Source organism: Centrocercus urophasianus, unplaced genomic scaffold (genome assembly GCF_019232065.1).
Source record: "Centrocercus urophasianus isolate 14NV4802_14NV808 unplaced genomic scaffold, USGS_Curo_1.0 seq_11, whole genome shotgun sequence".
Lineage (NCBI taxonomy): Eukaryota > Metazoa > Chordata > Aves > Galliformes > Phasianidae > Centrocercus > Centrocercus urophasianus.
Window position 1 is genome coordinate 87,177,251 of NW_024884253.1, and position 24,557 is coordinate 87,201,807.

Sequence of the window (24,557 nt, forward strand, 5' to 3'; positions counted from 1 at the left end):
TGCCTGCTGGTACTCATCATTGCCTGCCACCTGTCACTTAAAATACATTTTGATAAGCAGTTCCTGTATCTGACCATAAACTCAACACATTACCGAAAAAAGCTGAGGCTTTCTGTTTCACTGTTGCTTTGGATGTGGCAGACCCAGGGACAGTCCTGCTGCAGTCCCAGCCCCAGCTAACTCCAGCCAGGCCAAGGACACCTCATCTTCTGGTGGCCATTCAAACAGCTGTCCTCTCTCAGTTTTAATTTACTGCCACGTTCAGAGCTGACAGATCACATTCTTTCATTAACTGCCCCCTGAGTTGATCCACTTGACCCTCATTTTTTCCCCCCTCAATTTCTATCAAGTATGCAGGTTGAAAATTTGGGTCTCAGCATGTAAAATCTAGAAAGTATAGGGGTGACAGGTACCATCTGGAATGATTAAAAGATAATTAACCAGATGGTTAATACTCACTCCAACCCTCCTGCACTGGGCATGATTTCATACTGACCGTTGTGAGGACCCGCAGTTAACTCATGTCTGAGCTGCTTTCAGGCCAAGTCAGCTCTGGAGGGAGTGCAGCAAGTGGAGCCAAAACTGATAAATCCCCCATGAAGCCCAGTGCACCAGCACTGTCAGTGTTCTGCTCTTCTCAGACTATCCCAGGACCCAGCAAACAGAGCCCTCTTCAGATGTGCACATATTGCTAGCGATCAAAACTCATGTAAAAATTGGATTAGAAGTTGGTTTAAAAGTGACAAATATTGATCTTCTCTGCAGAAATACAAAATCAATGATAAATGAGCAGCACAACACACACGTCTACCTGCAGACTGACCCGGCATTTTTTGCCTCCTATAGCCATCACCGAGTACCAAAGATTACTTTTAGCCAATATATCTCATTCAAATGGTATAAAACTCATGTGACAAACTTCTTTTACAGAAACAAAAAAAAAAAACAACCACAACTATCCAAAGTCTGCTGCCCTGTCTCACTTTTGCAAGTAACTTTGCCATGAAAACCGAAACAATCTTGAAAAATTGAACTAAAAATCATCTAATCCCAAATCCTTTCAGGCACAAACGGGCTAGTTCATGTTAGTTTAAATTAATTATTTTATATACATTGTGTGCATGAAATCACCGTAGAAAAAAGGAGAGGAAGTCAGCACTACATTAAGCCAGATTAATTTCTGTGCAACTCCTTCAATTTCAGTAAGAATAATTTACACTACTATTACTGGGAGCAAAATATGTCACAGTGTCTGGCAGCTAATGGAAACACCGTAGCTCTGGCAGATGCAGTGCTCAGATTTCAGTTTTCTTCTTATAATCTTATACAGCTTTTTCTTTCCCCCCCCCCCAGTGAATAAAGTGAGTATTGAGAAAATCCATCAAATCTCATCTCTCCCTCATTACTCTTAGGAATTATTACTTACTTTGAATCATAGACTCATAGAATCATTAATTGAATGAAGTCCATGCAGTTTCTTAAAGAAAAATGGTATTTTCAAGATGTTTTTTTCTTAAAATTAGATACTGAATATCTAATACAATCCGGTCATTTAGAAGAAAGTTAAAGCTTTGTGCTTTAAGCCTTTTCTTAAAAGGAGGTGACCTTCTTTCTTCTTATTTTCTCAATGGAAATCATTTCTGTTAACAAAAGCGGATGGATTGCTCTAAACAGGAAGGTGAGTTATTCAATGCAAGATGAACATATAAACATGGTTAGATTAATGCAACTGAAAAAGTTATGGGAAGAGAAACACACAAAAAAAATAACTGATAAAGATGGAATTTAATAAGCTGTTGATCAAGCCTTCCACTGACAGTTAACTGTTTTGGACCGTAAGCTGATGTACTATCCAAGCACTAAGAGCAGATCCTTGAAGAAAGAGAAGCAGGTCAGGAAGAAGTTAGAGCCTACAGGCAGGATGATTGAGGAAAGATCCTACATAGCCAAGAGATTTTGCCAGCCAAAAACATTTGGAGGAAACATCAGCTCATTGTGCTGGGCAATCCAAACCACATCTCATAAGAATGTGATCTGGCTAAAGAGATCAAAAGGTTTTTCTACCCATTTCCCCTTGAGAAGAAATTATTTTAATAGCATAATAATAATAATAATAATCACAGAATCACAGAATTGTAGGGGTTGGAAGGGACCTCCAGAGATCATCGTGTCCAACCCCAATAATAATAATAATAATAATAATAATAATTTTTTTAAAAAGCACAGGTCATGGTAATCAATTAAAGCCAAGCAGAGAAGTCAATGTGCTGAAAGGCATGGGCATTATTTATATATTCCTCAGTTACAGCTTACTTTTTCTGTTTTTCCCCACACACTGCAAACGTTCAGCTTTGGGACTTAGAAAATATGACTGGCAGACAGTGAGGAGAGGAAAACCAGAGTCTGGGGAAGTTAAAAAACAAACAGGATTGTTGTATTCGTTCGAGGTATTTACTTGGATGATTCACAGAAATATGCAGGGAAGAGGGAAAGCAACTACACCAAGCCTGGGTCTGACCACAGTTAATGGTGTGTGACCAAGACAGACACAAACAGTTTCACGGCAAACAGATTTCCAGTGTTCATTAGAAGTTAGAAAATGCTGCTGCTTAGGAAAATACCAGCTGTATCCAAGAAGCTGTCAGCTGCTGTTATCAATATTGCCTCTCAAGTCTTGACCCGTTGCCCAGAAGTCCACTGGGTGACCTTGCTCCCAATGGCTTGTGGTGGTAAAGCAGTATCTATAAATAATGCATTAAAAGTGCCCTTCCATTTGCTCACATTTGACAGGAATATCCGTACTATTCCAGGGCACCTTTTATGATGCTTTCTTAATGTGTTATGCATTTTTTCTATAATTGCTTTAATGTGAACATATCCCTTTCTAACTTAATATTGTTTTGTCTCTTCATCAAACATGGTCTGAAAAACAACAGTTGGTCAGTGCAATAGAAAAGAATGAGTTTGGGGATATCAGATAAAACGTTGGCAACTTTACTACTTTTTTAACGCTGTTTACTGTAAGAAAACAACTTGCTTGCTAATGGCATTTTTCATGTAATCTGATGTTTCAAAGTGCTTTACAAAGCAGTTAGTTTCATACAGAATACGGAATACTGTTACAGGCAATTAGGCATAAACAGGGATGTGACTCACCCATTAAACTCAATAACAATCCTTTTATCATTAAATCATCAAAAATAGGCATAGAAACTGCTGTAAGTGAGCAACATCTGCATCGGTGCAAGATCACTAGTGTCCAACACAGCTTTGTCATCCACTCAGATCTCCCAGCAATGGTCATACCATACTTCTTGGCACTCTTCCCTCTACTTAAAAATCTCCGCTACTAAAGCATTTCCCCAACATATGACATAAATCAAGCTTCTGCAATTACTGAAGTCTGCTTTCTTGAAATTGATTTTCTGTAAGTGTGAACTGTGTCCTTACCTAATTGTTGCCTTTCTCCTTCTCATTCTCTGCAAGACTTTCTTGTCAAAATTAAACTCGGTAGCTCTCCCCATTAATTCTTTTTTACCCCATCCATACAAAAAATATTATCCCAGCATAATCCAATACCATTCTGGACAACTCTTGTTGTACAGCTAGTATGACAGGTAGTTAAAAATCTCTCTTGACGGTTGGGTCCTGAACACCTTTGCAAAGTTAAATCCTTATCTATTTGATCCTTCCTGTGTGACAGAGATTTTCTTACTTTATTACAGACATACAGGAGATACGTATGTAACAACCATGAAAATGCCCATGTTCTTATTGTCTTTTTTCCATAATCTGCAGACTGTCAGGTGAAATATTTTTCCTCACATCTGCGACTATTTGGTGTAGACATCCTTTATTTACACTTAATTTCCCTCTCTACCTGAATGAATACTGTCCTTCTGTTTTATTTCTTAATTTTGATTGTCCACACTTAGGTGTGTTTGTGTAGTGAGACTTTTTTTTTTCCTCCTCAAACTGCCTATGGTTTCTTGTGAGCTTGTAGCATCAACCTTGTCTCTGAGCCTTACCTCCACGCCTCCTTGAAAGGTTAGCAACTGTTGGGTCAAAGCCATTCCTCCCTTGATATAAGCAATGAACTCCATCCTTGTGCTTAAACCCATCACTGACAGCCCCAGGGCAGGTGGCAGAGCAGAGCGTTTTCTTTCAGCAGCTCAGACTCGCAAAGGACATCACATCACAGTGCAAGCTGCATGTGTCTGGATACTTAATACAGATACACAAAGGTTAAGATAATTTTCTGAAATTGCCTTTTATCCCTATCCTAAAGAGTGAAAGAGAATAGAAAACAGTAATGCTTGGAATATACTCAGAGCAGCAACCTGCATGGGGCTGGGGAACATAGAAAGAAGAAGGCAGGCCAGCTTAAAGAAAATGAAACTCCAAGTTCTTAAAGCTCAGCAACCTTATTCTAAGGGAACTTAGCTTTTAGCATTCAAGTTAGTACTATATGTGCATTCTGAGAGAGCACATTTGAAGCAGAGGTGCTCCAACAGGCAGCCACGTGGAAACCAGCAGTGCAATGGAGCTCCTTCATCTTCTGCAAATAAGAGATGTCCCAGAGGAGCCCTCAGGTTCAGCAGCAACAGAAGACTCAACTCAGACACTCTGAATTGGTGGACGAGAAGCTGGCCATGAGGCAGCAGTGTGCGCCTGCAGCCCGGAAGGCCAGCTGTGTTCTGGGCTGCATGAAACAGGGGTGGCCAGCAGGGAGAGGGAGGTGATCGTCCCCCTCTGCTCAGCTCTTGTGAGGCCCCATCTGCAGCGCTGCGTCCAGGCCTGGGGCCCCCAGCACAGGAAGGACGTGGAGCTCTTGGAGCTACAAGTCTTCATCTTCCTGCTTGTAGTAGATTTTTATAGTTTCAATTCCAATTTTATAATCAGGAAGATTAGGCCAGAGCCTTTTGAAGAGTAAAAGCATCAGTGGCCAAGACATGGAAAGAGTCATTCCCATGAGACACTAACAGATGCCTTCTGGCATAGGACAGTGACAGAGTCCAGGACTATAGGAATCCTCAATTTCTCACAGTATATAAAAAGACATTTTGGGAGAATTTCCAAGATTCTGTGCTACATTCATATCACCCACACAAACTCTCCGGAGAGACTTTTCTGTTTTTGTCCAGCACCTGTCAACTACCAACCTGTGTTCCAGCCTCCTTTACCACATGAAGTTGTGAAAGTAATGACTCACTCGTACCTCCTGGACTGTTTTTTGTAAGCATAACAGAAACCACTATCTTAACTGGTGAAAGGCCATGTGGGTTGTGCAAAGGGCAGTACATAACTCATAAGCTTCTATTAACCTTGGCTACTCAGATCAATATTACCTAACTAAGAGCTATTTCTGGGTGGGAAATATGGTCCTAGGCTTAAATTATTTGTAATTTTTCTTTTTTCTCTTAATTTTTGCAAGCGATTAACATATCCTTAATAAAAAAAAGAAAAAGAAAGAAAGAAATCCGAATCTATTAATTGACTTTTCTAGGCTCTGATTCCTGTAAGAGAACAAAGGTCTTCATTGCATGATGTTAGTGTATCTGATGATAGTAACCAGGACATCAGGTACATTGGTTACACCAGGTAACAAATTCAGGAAGTCATGATTAAACATGACCTGATTATCAGCATAGTTCTGAAACTAATTGCTGTCCTGGATAAAGCCATTTTACTTTGCATCGAGAATAACATCATTCACTTTCTGTAGCAACATATCAGAGACAAGATTTTTTTCCCCAAACTTAAATAGTATATATTCGAGTAACATGTTTCAAACAAATACTCATATAACTTTGCTCACACTGGAAAATCACACACATTCAATCTCACTATCAGAACTGATCTATCATATACAATAATGAAAAAAAATTGTGTGTTCAAGAAACATTTAAATGTTGTACTAAGGAACGTTGTTTCTTAGGTAAATATTGGTGGTAGGTGAGCAGTTGGACTAGATGATCTTGGAGGTCTTTTCCAACCTTGATTATTCTATGATTCTATGATTCCGTATGAGAAATTTTAGTGAAAGAGATATTTTAACACAGCTACAACTAATATTAGAGTAATTTTAAACCACAAGTTAACCCAGATACTGAAACATCTCACAAAATATACCAAGTATTTGGAATTGAGCTTTCAAAAATTAAAATCCACATTTCAGTAACTTGACCTTTTCCACTCAACTAAAATGCAATGACAGAAATACAGGCATTATTATAGCCATAATACCATTGCTGTTTCACTAACAGTTATGCTTACAATAAAGACAAATCCCATGGACTGAGTGGTATGTATAGTGTAGTTTATTTTATAAAGTAGAATGAACAAGAATGAATACAGTTCTTGAGTTCTGGCCTCTAAGTGAGCACCCATACAAGCATCTTGTACCTGGTCATCAGAGGCCCAAAATCATATGCATCCCAACAGCCTGAGGAATTTGAGTTCAGCTATGTGTACCAGAATTCCTCACACATACTCATGTAAGAAATCTATGTATATTATTTACATTACACTTGCATTAAGAAAAAGGGCTATACAATTATCTCTATGACTGTACCCAGCCATTTACCCTACTGTAACTACCAGATAAAAAGACTAGAGTAATTTAGGCTTTTGTTGTCAAAGAATTAGTCTCAGCCAAATACAAACCCACTTACTTTCATTTTAAGGGACGCTGGGAGATCTGAGCACATGAAGCAGCTGCTGGGCACTGTGGCTGGGCAGGGAGATTGATATGGGCAGCAAGGGAGCCCTGTTTTCAGTACAGCATCCTCAGTCTTACTCAGACAAGGGATCCCTCAAAGTCTGAGCATCCCACAGAACTTTTGTTGTAGAAGAGGCCTTGCTGCACTAAAAAGCCTCCAAAATTTCTCCTCTTGCAGCCACCCATATGTTCAGAACAGAATTCCTCAGGCTATTGCCCTTCTCATGCTCCTCTCATGCTTCACACAAACAGGGTGGACAACCTGGCGATAAGTTACAACTAGGAAAAAAAGCCCTGATTCAATGGCTAATCCTATACCTCCCCTTCTAGCTTCAAATAACCTTTACAATATGAGTAACAAATACAGTCACTGCAAGTCTCTGTTTACATTTTAGGTACAGACTTTTCAAAAGCTCTATAGCTCTCATCCAGACTCAGTAGGCTTACAGACACATGAGCAGAAGGCTACACGCAACCTCGATGTATGATGTTTCTTTAATAGTCCCTGTCCCAACTTTAATTTTTTATTTATATCGCCTTTGAGCATTAACAGTTCATTAAGACAAATTCTTTTTCTGTTTTTCCTTCCTTCTGTGCTCACCCTCCAGCCCTTACACCGCCCCACAAAAATTAATCCCACAGCAAAGCAAGCTCAAGTGCATTTTTCTATTAAACTGTTTCTCCCCCTGCTTCTCTGATGCAGAAGGTTTAAAGCACCACCATATGTGACTGACCACAGCAGGGATGAGGGCATAGCCAGCAGCTGGCAGGGAAAGTGACATTCCCTTACATTAATGTGATGTTTAATTCTGGGCTCATTGAAATGTACAGCATGATATTTATTAAATAGCTCAGCTATTCTGCAAGGGGCAAGACTGGCTGTGGTTGTGGCACCCTGTGAAGCAGCCCAGCAAACTGGCTGGGGGTGGTGGGATGAAGGTCTCTTTTAAGAATAAACAACTACAAAAACAAAGAAAAAAAAAAAAACTACCAAATTTTGGCATTTTCCAAATAGATCATTTTCTCATTTTATACATGTTCCTACACCCAAGTGCCATCATCAGAGAAGACAGGCTGGTTCCTGAGGTGTCAGGATTTGTGGAGGAAAGACACTGCTGATCCTGTGCTGCAATGCAAACCCCCTTAACAAAGGACACTGGGGCCACCCATTGCCCCCAGGCCACTGGGCTTATCGCTGGAGAGGTCTGATATCCAAAAGGATGACTTCAATAAAACCTGGGCCAGCCTCAGCCCTCGTTCTCCTGTTCTTATGACTCTGAGGGAGCCAGGCTCAGCTGTTAGCAGTCTGCATCTTAACAGCAAAAAAAAAAACCCCAACCTGTGCATGAACATGCTCACAGGCCTTTGCATTCACAACATGCATGCATACATACATGTGTATAGACATCAGGCATCACATGGAGATGTGATGAAACGCTGAAGAAAGCAGCACATCACAGCTCTCTTGTTCGAACCATGTACAGCAGAAGGGCTTTATTTTTTATTTTATTTTATTTTTTTCTCTTGCTACCCCAGCCAGAAGCAGCATGGGGGAGGGGAAGCATACAGGAGGCTCCTCAGACAGCTGGGGTGTTGCTGCCATCTAGTGAGTTCCTCTGCCTGGGGACTGGGGCCAGGAAAGCTGAAGCCTGTGACATAGCCTACTGATGCCTGAGCACTCTTGCTTCAATGGAATATACAGTACACACACGTGATGCTAGACATGAAGCCACTAGTACCGACTATACTGGTGATCAAATGGTGACAGTATGCATATTCTGAGTATGAACCATCACACCCCAACACCTGCAAGAACAGTCTATGGCCTGACAAAGGCAGTGAAGAAATACAGCCCATCTCCACCAAACACTCCCATGGGAGAAAGGAAGACTTCCGACCTACAGATTAGCCTTCTGTCCCATATTCAGCCAGTTCCTAAGGATTTAGGTCACTCTGCACTAGGCAGGAGTAGAAACAGAACTTGAGACAATAAAACATAAACATGTAGATCTCCAACCATTACTTGCAAAAAGCCACAAACTTCATGCACCTTATCCTAGCAACTGAAGAAAAGATTATCCCAGGACAGAGGTGACAGTCTTTGAAGGACTCTATGTCATACAATGAGGCTGTCATATTGTGAAACTACTCCACCTACGCCACCTCCTCATGGCCCATTGGCAATTTCTTCATGATGCCTCCTGGGCTCACGTCACACTACTGCGTTAGCCAGGAAGAGTTAGCAAGAAGCCTAATCATTTGGAAAGGAAGGAAGCCAGCAGCAGCACAGTGAGTGAAAAGGTGTTAGTTTTGAAGATATTGAATTAAAGATCTGGAGAAAAGTGAGAGGCAGGGGCATTTGAAGAGCTTGTTAGAGAGTTCTGCTTCACATCCTCCTCCCTGATACATCAAAGCAATTTCTCCAGAAGGAACACTAGACACGCAGTTATCTTGTGATGCAGGCTTTTGGCATATTTTCCTAAATATGATGAAGGACCTAAAGGTGATGCAGCAAAACCTAGTTTGTTAAGCATCTGAGAAGTGATGGAAAATGAAAGAGCTTGATGTGGTTACCCAGTTATTAACCATGGCTCATCACTGTGGAGGCTTAAGATTCCAACTCCTCTGCATTTTCTGTGACCGGGGTCAAAGTTAAGCCATTCAGCAGTCTGTAATTGAGTCCTTTCTTTATGAATTCTCCACCAACTGACTTGACTGTTCACATCACACAAAGACTGTTAGAGAGGTATGTTGGTTAGTTGACACTGGGATGAGTCTTCTAAGAAAATACTCTTTTTGTGTTTCACTCCTTTGTTCCAAGGCTCATCTAGACTCTGGGAATACTAGTCTTCATAAACTAGCAAAAATTTTAAAAAATATGCATGAATTCACTCTGATCCTGTAGCAGCTTAAAAAGATTTAATTTCGTGCCCTTAGCCTAGTACACTTGAACTCAGTGGCAAGATTAAATAGATGTGTGGATCTTTGCAGGACTTGGGACTGTGTTTTTTAAGTTGATGATTGAAGGCGTTGTTTCTATGATCTTATACAAAAATATCTGTGAGGGGTACGTTAGGCTGACTATCTCCAAAGAAAATGTCTGCAAATAATGTTTTCACAGGCAGTTATTAACTTTTTCTTAAGGCAATATAATTGAACCACACAAGCGATTATTCAAGCTTCCTTTAAATCAGCCAATCAATCACCAGTCCCTATTCTATCCAACATGGGTGAGAAATCATACCTATCCCTGAATTACAAACTATGGATGCTAAACACTTGGGGCAAACAGAGCATCTAAAGCAAAAAGCTGATACTACTCTGCCAGATTCCTAGAAAAGGTGTCCCCAAAACACAGATGAAATTCAAACAAGACTGAAATGAAGATGAGGGTTGAATCACTCATCCTGTCACCAGGCAGAAGGTGAACTAATGGAGTGCTTAACGGAGTGAAGGATACCGTCCCACCCTGCTGTATAACAGTGAGTCCAGGAAGCCAAGGAGATATGGAAGAGCAGAGCTAAATGTTTCAAAGAGAAACAAAACCAGGTAGGTGTCCAAGCTTTAAAACCAAAATAGCAAATCAGACCTCATTTCCAGTGCTGCCAAAGAGACGATACATGATGACACACTATTTAATGCACAGTTTATTGTCTATAAAGGAACCACAGCCAACACACATAGCACACAGGATATGCAGAGGATTTCGTTTACCACTACAAAGAAATTGCACCTGAAACTAAAGTGCAGAGAGTGTAACTCTGAGGCCTATAACAAGATGCTGTTGCTGTTTGCTGTGCGACACCAAGCAACAGCACTGTTGTTAATCTTTGCCACGGGATGGAAGCATCAGAATTCTTAACATCACAAGCAAGACTTTTTCTAAAAGGAAAAGAGTCTAAACCAGCAGAGGAGAACAGAAAGATGGGACAGTGACAAGAACTGAAAGGAAGGGAAAGACACATGCAGCTAAAAACCTTCTTACCCTCCTACATCTGTCCTGCCCTCTAGACACCCTTATGGAGCTATTTTAGTACACTTGGCTATTAATTATACTGTAAGTTCTGCTGCTGATTTATCGGGCTCTGGTTGGCTCAAGGGGTGAGAAAATCTCCCTTCTCAGCTCAGAGTACAAGAAAGTTTTATTGCTATCTTTGTGGTGCACTCTGGCCCTTTCTTAGGGATGATATTTCTGGCACAGACTGACTGAAAAGTGCTGCTGTCCCCCACTTGGCTGCTGGTTTGACACTTTGTGACATTTGTAAACAATTCGTGCTCTTCCTGCCAACTCCCTGTTGCTTTCTAAACCTTTTAAACCCTGAAGAATGCAAACTAATCTACCGAGAGAAACAAGCCAGTCCTGGGAAGCAGAGCTGGAAATGTCAGTGTAGTAGAAATGATAAATGTACCTGCTAGAGAAAGAGAGTTGATAGGGGAGGGAGCCATTATAAGAAGTTGCTAGTGCTGTGGCCTGTTATTGTTATCTACCATAAAGAAACGCACAGTATATTACACAGTTCTACTTGATAATATCTTAAAAAAAAAAAAAAAAAAAAAAGAATGGTTTGAAGGTGAGCACAAAACATGCTTAATCATGTGGAATAAAGCAGTGGTCCCTGGGGGAGGTTCAAACTACTTAGACCTGAGTATAGCTAATAAAAGTTTGCAACTCCAGAAAGTTTCCAAAAGCCTTTATTATTGTTGTTCTGTCGTGCTTGAGCTTTGGAATGGAAAGGTCAAAGAGCTGATTGTGTTCTAACCCAATTGTTTTATTTTGGGCAGAGCATTGTGTGTACTTAGAGAACACCAGTGCCCTGAAACAGCCCCTCTTCCTTCTCACTTTCCACCGCTTGCAAGTACACTTCAGCAGGTCTCTGCATGCCAGAAAGAAGCAAAATCTCTCTTCTAACTGTATCACTATAAGATTCCAGATTTTGAACTCCGTTTGTATTGTTTAATTATATTCCATTCACAATATAGTATTTAAAACAAATGTCCTCTGGCAGACATATGTCCGTAGTTCTTTGCAGAAACAAGGCTACCATTCAGTCAGGTAACCAGGAATATAAAGACGAGGATTAGCAGCAGTTCATTGCAAATAGCAAAATGCAAATGTCATTTACACTTAAGAACCCAGCAGTACCAGCAGGAAGCCCAGTTTGAAAAACCTGATCAGTAATACACAGTGGGGATAGAAGCTTTTAGCATTTATAAATCATAACTTCCCTGGTGCCCAGTAGTCTTAATCCATTTCCCTGACATGCCAGAGGCAGAAGTCCTGTCATACACAATACACAATTTTCTATCTCCTGTATACCTTGCTTTAGCTGACTTCCACCCTGAGCATGCCTATCTCCTTCCCTGGTGCACAACAGTCTACCAACATCAACCTCTGTGCCTGGCTGTGTGCACCATACAAATTCACCTTGTCTTGCAAACTTCATTTTTACTGGCCCAAGTTTCAGAAATTGTGAAATAAGTTTTTGAAAGGCACACAAGGGTATACAACACTTCAGATAATCTGCTACTTATTTGAATGTAATCAGAGTGATATTAAGAATGCCTCAGTACCACCTATATTTAATTACTATTTTATGAAGTTTCAGTAGAGAAGAGGAACCTGATCTGTGCCTGGAAACTACTGCAATTGAGATGAGACAATCCAGGTATATGTAGAGTCTGGGAGAACAACTCATTTGAAAGAATCACTGCTGAGAAGAGCTTAGCAGTTCTGTTAAATGAGGAGGTGGGCATTGAGCCAGCAGTGTGCTCTAGCAGAACTGAAGGCCAAAAGTATCCCAGGCTGCAGGAGAAGAGGGATGGCCAGCAGGGAGAGGGAAGTGATTGTTCCTCTCTACTCAGCCCTCATGAGGTCTCAGATGGAGACCTGCATCCAAGCCTGGGGCATCCAGTGCAAGAAAGATGTGAAGCTATTGGAGCAAGATCAGAGAAGGACCACAAAGATGATCAAAGGGCTGGAGCACTTCTCCTGTACAGAAAGGTTGAGGGAGCTGAACCTGTTCGGTGCAGAAAGGAAGACTCTGGGCTCATTGTGATCTTCCAGTGTTTAAAGGAAGCCAATAAACAGGAGGGAGAACAACATTTAGATGGCCTGTTAGTGATAGGACAAGGGGAAATAGTTTTGAATGAAAAAAGGGGAAAATTTGGATGCTAGGGGGAAATTTTTTATTCAGAGGATGGTGAAGCACTAGAAGCGAAATTGTGGCTTTCAGGGTCAGGTTGGATGGGACCTTGGGCAGCCTGACCTGGTGGGTTCAACCCTGCCCACAGCAGTGGGGTTGGAACTAGATGATCTTTCAGGTCTCTTGCAACCCAAGGCATTCTATGATTCTGTGAAGTTAAGGGATACAAGAAGGAACTAGTCTGGTCCATTGTGGCAATTATGCAACATATACCAAGACTAGACAGTCCAGGACAATTGTTTGTGTTTTTTGTTATTGGATTGTGTGTTGCTCTTCTTTTTCCTGTTGTACAGTAGACTGGATTATACATTGATATTTCAACATAATTATCTTCAAAAATAACTTAGGAAACATATCACTACAAGAAAAATTAGACTGCTTCTTTTTTGTGCAAGAATCACTGCTTCTCTAGCTTCATCCAGCAAAGAGCAAAACTCAGCTGTCAACCAGTTTCTTTATTCCTACTAAAAGACAAGATTGAGAATAAATATAAAGATGCCAACAGTGACAATCTGTAAGGTAAATGCCTCAGATGACATCTTGGCTTGGCTTTAAAATGGAGTTTGTGTGTGTTTTCTTTGACATTTGATAGCATACATTCCACTACAGCACAGAAACTCTCTCTGAGAAAAACCTCTGGAAGTAACTGAGGAGGAAAATACTAAGGAACAAGAATTCTAAGCTTTATGTCCATCAAAATCTTAACACTCTTTTATGCTTCTCTCTATGATCTTGATTTTTGAGGCAGAAACTAGAAGTTTCCATTGAAAATTCCTGTAAAAATTGAAGTTCATATACATAACTTCAATGATCATCCAATTAGTATATCCCAGCAACATCTAACTGCTCAGTTTAGTGCAATGCTATAAGCACACCAACCATCTGTCTGAGAAGGAGTTTGACACTGGAGTAGAAGCAGTGATGGAGTGTGCTAGCAGTGCACATATTAGTCATTCACAGCATTAGTTGATATAGCTCAAGCTCACTGGATTCATTAGAGACCTGCAGTGCATTGTACAGAATAGAATACTGTGTTCCCTGCACAGTGAATTTAATGAAATTACATCATTGCATTAAGCAGGGTTAACTAAAGAAGAGCACAGAGGAAGAAACCACTCAGAACAATTTAAGGACAAGAATGTACTCAGAATCACAGAATCACTAAGGTTGGAAAAGACCTCTAAGATCATCCAATCCAACTGTCCACCTAACACCAATATATTCCACTAAACCATGTCCCTCAGTACAACTTCTAAATGTTTGTGGAACACCTCCAGGGACAGTGACTCTACCACCTCTCTGGGCAGCACATTCCAGTGCCTGACCACTCTCTCAGAGAAGAAGCATTTCCTAATATCCTACCTGAATCTCCCCTGGTGCAACTTGAGGCCATTCCCTCTAGCCCTATTGCTCACTCTAAGGATTTGTCCCAATTCACAGGATTTGCAAAACTTCCTCCCCTTCAAGTTATACTTGTCCTACTCATGCATTCAAATAGTAGTGCCTGCATGGTGTTTAATTATAAAGTTGCCTTTCAGCATACTGGTGTATTTTACCCATACATTCAGTCACACAGGATTTGCTGAAAAAGTATTTTAAACTTCCAAGAGCCAAAAGCAGCATGCAGAGCTTCATTGCATAACAGCAAGCACTGCACAGCAAACATAGCTGGAATCACAACATACAGCTCCATGACCAGGTCTGTCACTGGCATGCAATGCCAGCCACAGGGAAGCCCATACTTCTTTCCACTCTTACTTTTTGGGTTAGGAACTTCAGTTCTTCAGAGGAAAATTGTCTCCTACAACATCTAGCACAGTGCAGCTCTGATACCCTGTGAGCCCAAGATAGAACAGAGGTAGATTTCACCACTTTATAAGTCAATCTCCAAATCTCTTGAGGTTACAATGGTTTATCCTCTCAGATGAAAAATATGGGGGAAAAAAAAAAAGCCCTTCTGAAGTGTAGGTTTGAAAATATCAACCCTTCTCTGCAGTGTAATTGCCACAATTACTTCTGTGCTATATGATATGTAACTTGTTATTATATAATAGCAAATTTTCCCTCACTGTTCTTTCTCTTGGAGAGAAAATTTCTGTTTCAATTTTCATAGAATCATAGAATTACTCAGGTTGGAAAAGAACTTAAAGATCATCAAGTCCAACCACAACCTATTTGTTCACAGTTCTGGCCACAATTCTGGTCCAAACAGGCCTAGTTCTCTGTTTGATGGGGCAGAGGGACCCAGGGATCTATGGACCCATGCCCTGGGAAAGGAGAAGGCAAGGAGATGGGCCCAGAAGAGGAAAACAGTGGCAACGAGCTAGGGAAGAAAACTAGTTTACTAAATAAGATAGCAGTATGTGAATTAACACAATATAATACAATATAATTGGAATTGAAGCTAATAAATCAGATAAATGAGAGTGTCTGAAAATCAAAGCCTTTATTCTGATGCTGTATGTGAGATGGCCAGGGAGCACACACAGCAGAGATGAGCAGAAAGAGTCTCATGACACCCAATCAGTTTTACCGTTCCCTCAGAGTTGAAAATGGAAGTGGAATAAGGAGGTCTACTGGGAAGTGCAGTTGGTTCTACTGTTTTCAGACAGGTACCCAGAACTATTGACAGCCCATGGAACTGAAGCATTAACTCTAACTCACAGTACACTACATGATGTTGTGATGCAGAATATCAATAACAAAAAATCATAAAGCCATGACAAATTCTCATACTATTGCCATAGTGGTCTCCTCCTGAATTCATTTTGGCTATGATCTTAGGAACTTGAAATTCTTATCCTTCTGCCCACATGCACTGTATATTTTGAGATGGATTCCGGGGTCTTTTATATTGGTTTTTTTTTTTTTTTTCTTCATACTACATACTGCAGAACTGAGTTTCTAAACTCATCTGCTCTCTTTTGTTCAGATTAATCCACTGAAGTCACAACCACCACATCCCCTTTCCTGACTCTAGATAGTGGCAGATTAGGTGGCCTAGAAAATCCATCTCAATCCACATTACTGTGACATGAGAGATTTAGACTCAAAGAGGTAGTTACTTGCTTATCCACAGTGAAACTGATGCTTCATGTGTGTTAGTACCTTGAATATTCTTTACCAGCAAATTCCTTCAATTTTTCCTTCTCTGAGCTTTATTCTCTTATTGTTATTAATTAGCCTTGAAGTAAATGTTCCCTTAATTTCACCTTTATTTTCATTGTAATCTCCCTTGTAAAACAGCAGCCTCTAATTTTTTCATGCTTGGAATACACATACTGGAAAATGGGTTTATCTACAGAGTCACACTGACTATCACAATTTATAACAGTGTGCTTAATTCTTTGGAACCAAACTGAGCACTAACTGCCTTGAGCTGTTTGCTGGGAAATGAGATTTGTACTAAACAGCTTAATGCTCTGGGGAGTGCAAAATAAACTAGATGTGGCAATTCTATGATTTTCAGAGTGTCAAACTACCTATGTTTTTATCACTACCACCAAGCTCAGATGTCATTATCTAAGATTTTTTTCTACATATCATTGTCCCAAAATGCATTTAAATAACTAAGAGAGGAGCAGAGCCTTATGAAATCTCTCTAATTTAAAACACTGTACACTTAAAATATGAAAGAAAGATAGATTATTTGGGAGCAGGTGGATTTAAATCTTGCCTATTACATGTAACTACATGAGTAAATGGTGATGGGCAAGGTAGAAGTAAACACTAATAACTGAAAAGTGGAAAAACTCTTTACCTTGCTCCTTTTCAGAACTACAGTGGAAGGACAGATCAGTCAAATCATCTATTTCTGGAATGCATGCCATGCCAGGGTTTCCTAAGAGAAAGGGACAAAAAAACACTAAAATTATTTTTGCTCAAACATTTAAATGAGCATTCCAGCTGACTCCCAGCCACTCCAGTATGGATATCTTTATTTAAATGCCACCAAATCCGTTAATATAATACGATGATGCTACCCAGTTACCTATTTCAGCAAGATTTGATTCTAGCAAATCTTTTATTGCATGATGAAGCCCTATTTCCATTATGGAATTTCATAAAATGCATCAATTGTGGAAAATATATATATATTTTTACTATAGAAGGATAGTAGAATTTCTAATTGAGATGACGAACCTTTGGAACATCAATTACATGGCTAAAAGGCTGCTACTGTCATCACAATACATCCAAGGCAGATCTCCACAAGCCAGATCTGTATTGCTATGTTTTCTGTTGAATTCAGGGCAGATTCTCTCCTTTACCATTCTCATGACACCTATCTTCTTTTCTATAACAATGTAATGGAAAGATGTAACATGCAATGGAAAAAATCTCAGTTGGTGAACTAACTTGTCCTGATTGTCAAGTTACTTTAATTCCATTGTGAGCATACACAGATCTGAAGAAAGTAGCAGATTTGAATAATTCTCTGTTGATTTAGTCTGATGAACAGACAGGAAAGCTTGACCCATCCATCCCATTGCTGTTGCCAAATATTGGGCTCAAAGGTAGAAAAAAATAAAAGAAGGGAAAATAAACACGGAGGAAGAATATATCCAACAACTGTGCTAAAACTTAACTTCTTTTTTAGCTTCCTATTCTTGGTAGAATAATCCAAAACGCTACATGTTCAGGTCTTTTTTAAAAGGATATGTCAAAAGTAAAAGCCTTTGCAAAGTCTTCACAAAGTCCTCACTGGAATTTCTAAACTTTAAGGTCCTTGGCAGGGAACATGTTTTCAAATAACTTGAGGTTTTATTAAGATTAATTGCAACTGGGATTCATTTCATAAAACAGAATTAGACGCGAGCCTGCTCTAAGAGTGGGCTAGGAAGAACTGGATCAGAAAGACGAAAGTGAAAATGAGCTGGGACATCTAATAGGACGTATTTAAATCTGAAGATCCATATAAATATCTATATTTAAAAAATACTGAGGAAAATAATATGTCCTAGTAGGGTTTCAAAAAAGTATAAACACAGCATGAGAATTTTATTCAATCTCTATAAACCTGGGTTTCTAAGTCAGGGCCTTTCCTTTGAATAGATCTGAAGAGCCAGATGCTGCCCTCAAACAGGTGACTAATATACTACTGCTTTAATAAGAGCTATTGGTAAGTAATTACCTCCATTAGGATTTCTATATTTGCAATACTGTAAACTGTTGTTAAATGATGTTCTTTCCTGTCAGACATATAGCTGCTCTGGTAGTGGTTTTCTTAAAGCCACTTTTAAAGTTTGGGCAGTAGACACAGAGTCTACTGAAAAGCAGACATATTTAATAAAACAAAGAATATTACCTGTATTGAAATCACTAGCCTATCCAGGTTGTTGAGCAACCAGGAGTTAAAACAGATTAAACACAATTCATTTTGCAGTGTACGATGGAATTAATTTATCCCCTGAGACCAGTAAATCTCTGAAGACTTTCACTATCTTCTCTCTGCAGCTGATAAGGTCTAGAAGATGAACACTTGCCCAGCTGATAGTAAAAACAGTTGAGCTGTCATTCTGTAATTTTTTTTATATCATTTTCATCATCCAGCTATTATTCTGTTTATTATTTCACATTATCTTTCAACAAATTAACATTACATATGACAATATTTGGATAAAATTAAATAACTATATTATTAAAACATTATTTGAAAGTCACACAATCCCTAAAAAAAAAAAACCAACAACACCAAACAAGCACTTTACTGATACAGCTTGAATTTCAATGTCTGGGACCTCAAACGGAAAGATCAGACATGTGTACAGCTGCAACTGCCACCACCCGTATGAAACATTCCTGTTTGAAATCTTACTGCTTTTCTGTGGTTTCAGCACTTGTGTGAATCTCACTCTGAGAACAGTAAGGCTGCTTATTGGGCAGAATACAATCCAGTTATAAAAAATGGGGAAGACCAATATGCACTGGCAGAGGGAAAAAAAAAAACTACTCAAGAAGACACAACCCTTACACAATAACACCTCTACATCTGTCTTCATAATTCTTCATTTGGACTGCATATTGGATGATAGCAAAAATTCGTAATTTCCAATAATAGAAAACATCCTTTGTTTTGAAGATATGTTTTTAAACTCTATGTTTGTTTAAATTAATTTTTAAAATATTTTACGTATTTCATACAAAGTTTTCCACGTAACTTCAGCACAGGCATAGTCTTACAAGCATCTTCTGGTTAAATTTTGCTGCTTCTATCATACTACAGTCAAAAGATCTATGTAGCTACTTCTTGAAGGGTGTATGCTATTACATCTTTAAGTAATTTTACCTTTGTTTTAAGCATTATTTTCCATGCAGCCTGTGTGGAAGCTGTTATTGCAAAATGAGGCCTGTGTGGAGGCTGTTATTGCAAAATGAGGGAGGAGTGAGTCAGAGATAAAAGAGAAACAGATCCTCTCATCTATACCCCCAGTTTGAAGCAGATAGTCCTCTTCTCTAGAGGAAATATCAGTCCACAGCAACAGTCATTTGCTGTGTGTATGTATGACTCTCTAGACAGTTTTTATTTTTCATCAAATTCTTTGGTCTTCCATTTCTGCTAGAACTCGTAAACAGCAGGTCATTGGCAGGAATCCATTGTAAGTTTTAATAAACCTGGTTATTTTATCTTGGATACATCAGTATGAGCAAAGGTTTCAATAAAGGGCCTTTGCTATAGCATCGTTCAAGTTGAAAAGGACCAGGAGGACTGCATAATCAATGGATATTAAGATATTATAATCACAAAAAAGAAAGAACAAGAGAATTAGGCAAAGTAGACTAAGAAAACAAGAGAGAATAAATGGAGGACTTACCCGCATGCTAGGCTCACCCACAAAAAACACCAGAAGAGGGGATGTCCAGCAGAGATCCTTCCCCCCTCGCAGCCAGCTCTTAAATAGGTCTAGGAGAGCTGCAGCCAGGCTCCCCCCCTTCCGGCACACAGCTGAATTGCCTTCACCTGTGCTCCTGTGGCTGACTCAGTGCTCGCCTCAGGTGGTCAATCAGAGGTTCAGGCCGTGGCTCAGCAGTTCCCATACAAGGACCATCTTTGAATTTTACTTTCTCTGACACTTCAAGAGGTGCCCCTAGATGTGCTGGATGCTCCATCCCTGGAGACATCCAAATCAGGCTGGATCAGGCTCTGAGCACCCTGATCTAGCTGAGGATATCTCTGTTCATTGCAGGGGAATTGGACTAAATGACCTTTAAAGATCCCTTCCAACTCAAACAATTCTATGATTCTATAAGTGCAATGGTATGCAGCAGTTGCTTCTAAAGAGTAGAAATGGGAAAAACAAAATCAAGAACTCGTCATAAAACTCTCTCTCAGGATTTTCTAGGATTGGTACAATTTTATAAAATCCTCAGGGACTGAGACTTGTGCAGAAACACTTTTTAACTTCTCAGAAGTAAGTCTCCGTTCCCTGTACTTTTGTCCTTATACCGTGGGAACCATCTGGATCACCGTGTTTTAATGCTGTCTGTATATGATTGTTGAAATAAGAAGTCCCACAGCCTAAATGCTGTGCACTTCTGGAGTCCTCTCAAAAGAAGGAAATGATATTTAAAGTAGAAAAATAGCTGAGACTTAAGTTCAATAACCATGGTCCAGTCCTAAAACAGGGGCAACACAAGAAATAAGCATAAGAATCTGAAATATAAATAAATGATAATTAGATATTGAGGATATTTCTTGATGGTAGCTACAAAGACATCCATCAGGATTTGATATACTTACAAGTGTCACTGAATTTCATTTGGAGAGGGACATAAAAGCAACATCTTTGTTAAAAGTAGTACCTCCCCATAGGAATAGATGGAGAGGACTAAACATCTGAAGACTTGTCATCCATGCTAAATGAATTTTGGGGTAGAATATATCTAGTCAGCACCAGTCTGGCCTTGTGCTCAGAAGAAACATAAACAAAACAAGGATTTCATGAATTACCATGTGGTCAGTTCTGAAATAAACACATAAAAGCACTTGTTTTAAATGATAGATACAAAGCAAAACAACAACAACAACAAAAGGAAGGAATGGGCATTATTTCAAGAAGTATTTTTAACAAAGGTTATCATTTTACACAACAATTGATTTTGATCATCCTACACATCACAGTCTCAAGGAAACGAAGGCTATGAACCTTGGGTCTGTGTACTAAAAATGTTATCTTGAGAAAAGGTGGCGATTTGGGTAATAATCCAAAAGAATTTTTTTTCTCATTTCTCAACTAACTTTTGTCCAGATAAGAAAGGGAGTAATTTCACACTTAGAAGTAATCTGACTGCATTAACAGCTAGGACTATGTTTAAAAATGTGTTTAAATAACTACAGAAAAAGTGCCTGGTAGAAATTGCTTAACTACTGCACAGCAGCCCAGCTCAGGAGTCATTTTTGGGGATTCTCAGAGTCATAAATACTCATTTAGCTTATTAGTTACTTGGATCACAAGTGCATCAAGCATTCTGTTCTGGAGGAAGGAATACCCAGATAGAAAACATTGATTTAACTTGTTTTCCTGTTAGTCACAGTGCATCAAAATGCATGGGCCTCCATCAGGATTACACTGCCTACTCTGCATACCTTTATCCCCCTGTGCTTTGGGGTCTTCTAGAGAGCTCCCAGTTCATCCCTCGCAGCACGTAGGCACAGACAGTGCTGTCCTGATTTCATTCAAACCAGTGCTTAAACCAGTGATTTGCTTGAACCTACTGAGGGAAGGTTCAAACCTTCCAGGTTTGTGCTAGCAACTCAGTGGTTTTGCCTACAAACCTTTGATGAAAGAATCTTGGATCAAGCGTTTTTTTCCTCTCCCCTTAATTTATCATTCACCGTGTCTGGTTTCTTATGAACAAAGGAGAATACATATAATTGCATTCAATTTAGGAGATGTGTTTGAGTATTAATCGTTTCATAAATGCCAAAACACACTTTTGAGGCTAGCCAAAATCATCTATATATTTCTGTACTTTTAACGGGTAACAGCAAATCAGTAAACACAGTGCTACCCCAATGTGTTTCATACATACAGGTTTTTCTTTAAGATCCTGATTTAAATTCAGGCTTATCAATAAAAAGCACTGCTGACATGGCTTTGAAATTTTAATTTTCTTTTGAAATAAAGGCCTGTTCTAGATAAGAGTTGTTGTTGCTTGCCTCTGAACACTCTTTGCTTTTATTATACAGCATTTTTTCTTACAGCTGGTAAATCCTATTTTCACAAGGAAAAAAAAAAAAAAAAGGCACCTCTAATCATCAAAGCAGCACAATTTAGGCCTTTATTATGTCAGTCATTAATTGTCTTTCTTGTGAGCTCACAATGTCATAATATTCTTTTTGATTAATGAGGATCTTACAATTACAGGGTAGGAACTGTCATGCTGTACTGTAGAGACTGTCTAAAGGCAAAAATTACAGTTAATGCTAATGCATTACCGAAGACTTAGGGGTGGAATTATTACTGTCACCAATTCAAAAGGGGATGCATCTGGAAGACTGACAGCTTTTGTCATTTCTGGAGCTCTTAGCAGCCGATGAACTCCCACATAGGACACCTTGAATTTTCACTCCCATTTCTGCACTAAGATTAAGGGTTCTGGAAACTGGAGAAAACATAAGCAGATGGTAAGCAACATAAGTAAACCTAGGGCACGAGCAAATATTACACAATCTTTTTTCTCCCACCGCAAACATCAAACTGGAGGAGAAGGAACAAAAACATTTTGGACTGCCACAAACTTTTGAAGTTCCTTATTAAAAGTAATGGACTGTGATAAGCAGGAGGTCAAGAAACCACATGATTCAGTAGCATTTTACAACTTCAATTTCTATGACATTATTAGTATTACCAACAACCCACAATATTTGAAGCACATTTAATGATCTAGCAGATTTCTGAATCAAATATCAAGCTTTCTGAATAAATAACATCCAGCTTTACAACAAGCACGACTACTAAGCATCTTATTGCCAGCCTGTACTCTGGATTTCACTAACCAACAGGTTAAGAGTTCCTGTGCAGAAGGTTGTATTCAGGGCAATGTTCAGCAGCTGCTGGTAGATCAAGTCTCAATGATTCTCTTTGTCCGCTTGTTAAATCCATTTTGGTGGATTCATGCATCAAAACCAATAAGCGAGGAGTATTCACCTTGGGGTGGACCAGTGGAAAATGCCAATTACCACAATTCCACTGAATTCAGTACAGCCCTCCAGTCTCTCACCAGCCCAGTAAATGACATTTATTTTTTTCTTTTTGTTTCAAATATCTTTTCAGCAGAAGATGCAGATGAGGCAGCCATGTTCTGTCACTTCTATATCAAGGCTGCCTTTGAAAACTTTCATTGCCACAGAAGTATTGATACTGGGAAAAAGTGCTAGGTGCCATGATCTTGGGAAATTGTTTTTCTTACAGTGTTAGCTGAAGTGATAACACAGACTTCTGCTTGCTCTGCTAGCGTTAATCCAGTTGTCATTTGCATTTAGGAGACAACAGCCCAAGCAATAGAAAGCAGTTGCAAAATAATATCTAAACATATTCCTTAAAGAAAATTCTCTGCTAAGATTTGCTGCCTGTTTGCACCATTGTCAGTGGATGCTTCTTGTTGTGTGCAAGAGAGCCAGCCTCCAGTGGGCAATAATTCGCTTCTGGTTGGTGAGAAATGATCCATGTCCATCCTGTTCTTGGCCTCGACATTCACAATCCTCATTCCATAACACCGATGTTCATCCTCATGGATTGACATTGCATTCCCTCAAATTGCACAAAGGACTGCTTACAACAGCATCAACTTTTTGTATTTCAGCCCCACGTTGTAGAAGACAATCATCCAGAACAACCACGTAGAGAAGTTTATCCAGCTTCATCTTCAAAAACGTTCAGCCATTTCATTCCACTGTTCTTCTGAAGACTGTTCCACGACCTTCTATAGTCTGACTGCTATTCCAGATGGCCAGAAAATGTCTCCTATTTATCAGCTTAAATTTATTCATGTGATCCATTTGTTCTCCTGCCAGTATTATTCTGTAGCAACAAATTTGAGTCGCTGCTGAGTTGGGTTTGTATTAGCAAGCCATAACCTAAAGACAAAAGGATCATTGTCTTGCATTTGTTTATGGACTATTTCGCCTATATTATTTTAATGAAAAAGATGCAGTGAAGGACTGTGAAATATAAATGAATGTCATTGGCAGATAAAATGATAGCTTACAAAGTTGCATAACAATTAACAGGCTTCCTAAATTATAGTTCATGCCTTAAATGATTATTATCTAATTATCTATACATATATATCTCTATAAGTTAATTATCTGTAGCTTTTTAAATTTGTAAGTGTTCTACAAAAGTTTCACTAACTAATAGCGTAATTAAAGAATTATCAATAAAGTACTTTGGCTTTATTATACATACAGTGTATTTACTGCATATATTGCATATATTAACCCAGTGAACTGGTTTGGCATGTTAGAAGAAGGATTTTGATGCTGTGGGTGACATTTTCAGCACATGAGCCTTCTGCTGAACTTCTGTTCTTACTGGGAATCACAGGCTCCTGTCCCTGCTCCACACTCAGCGCTCACCTCTTCCGACTTGCCACCACAACCAGCCATCCTTCACCCTGCTGTCTACCTT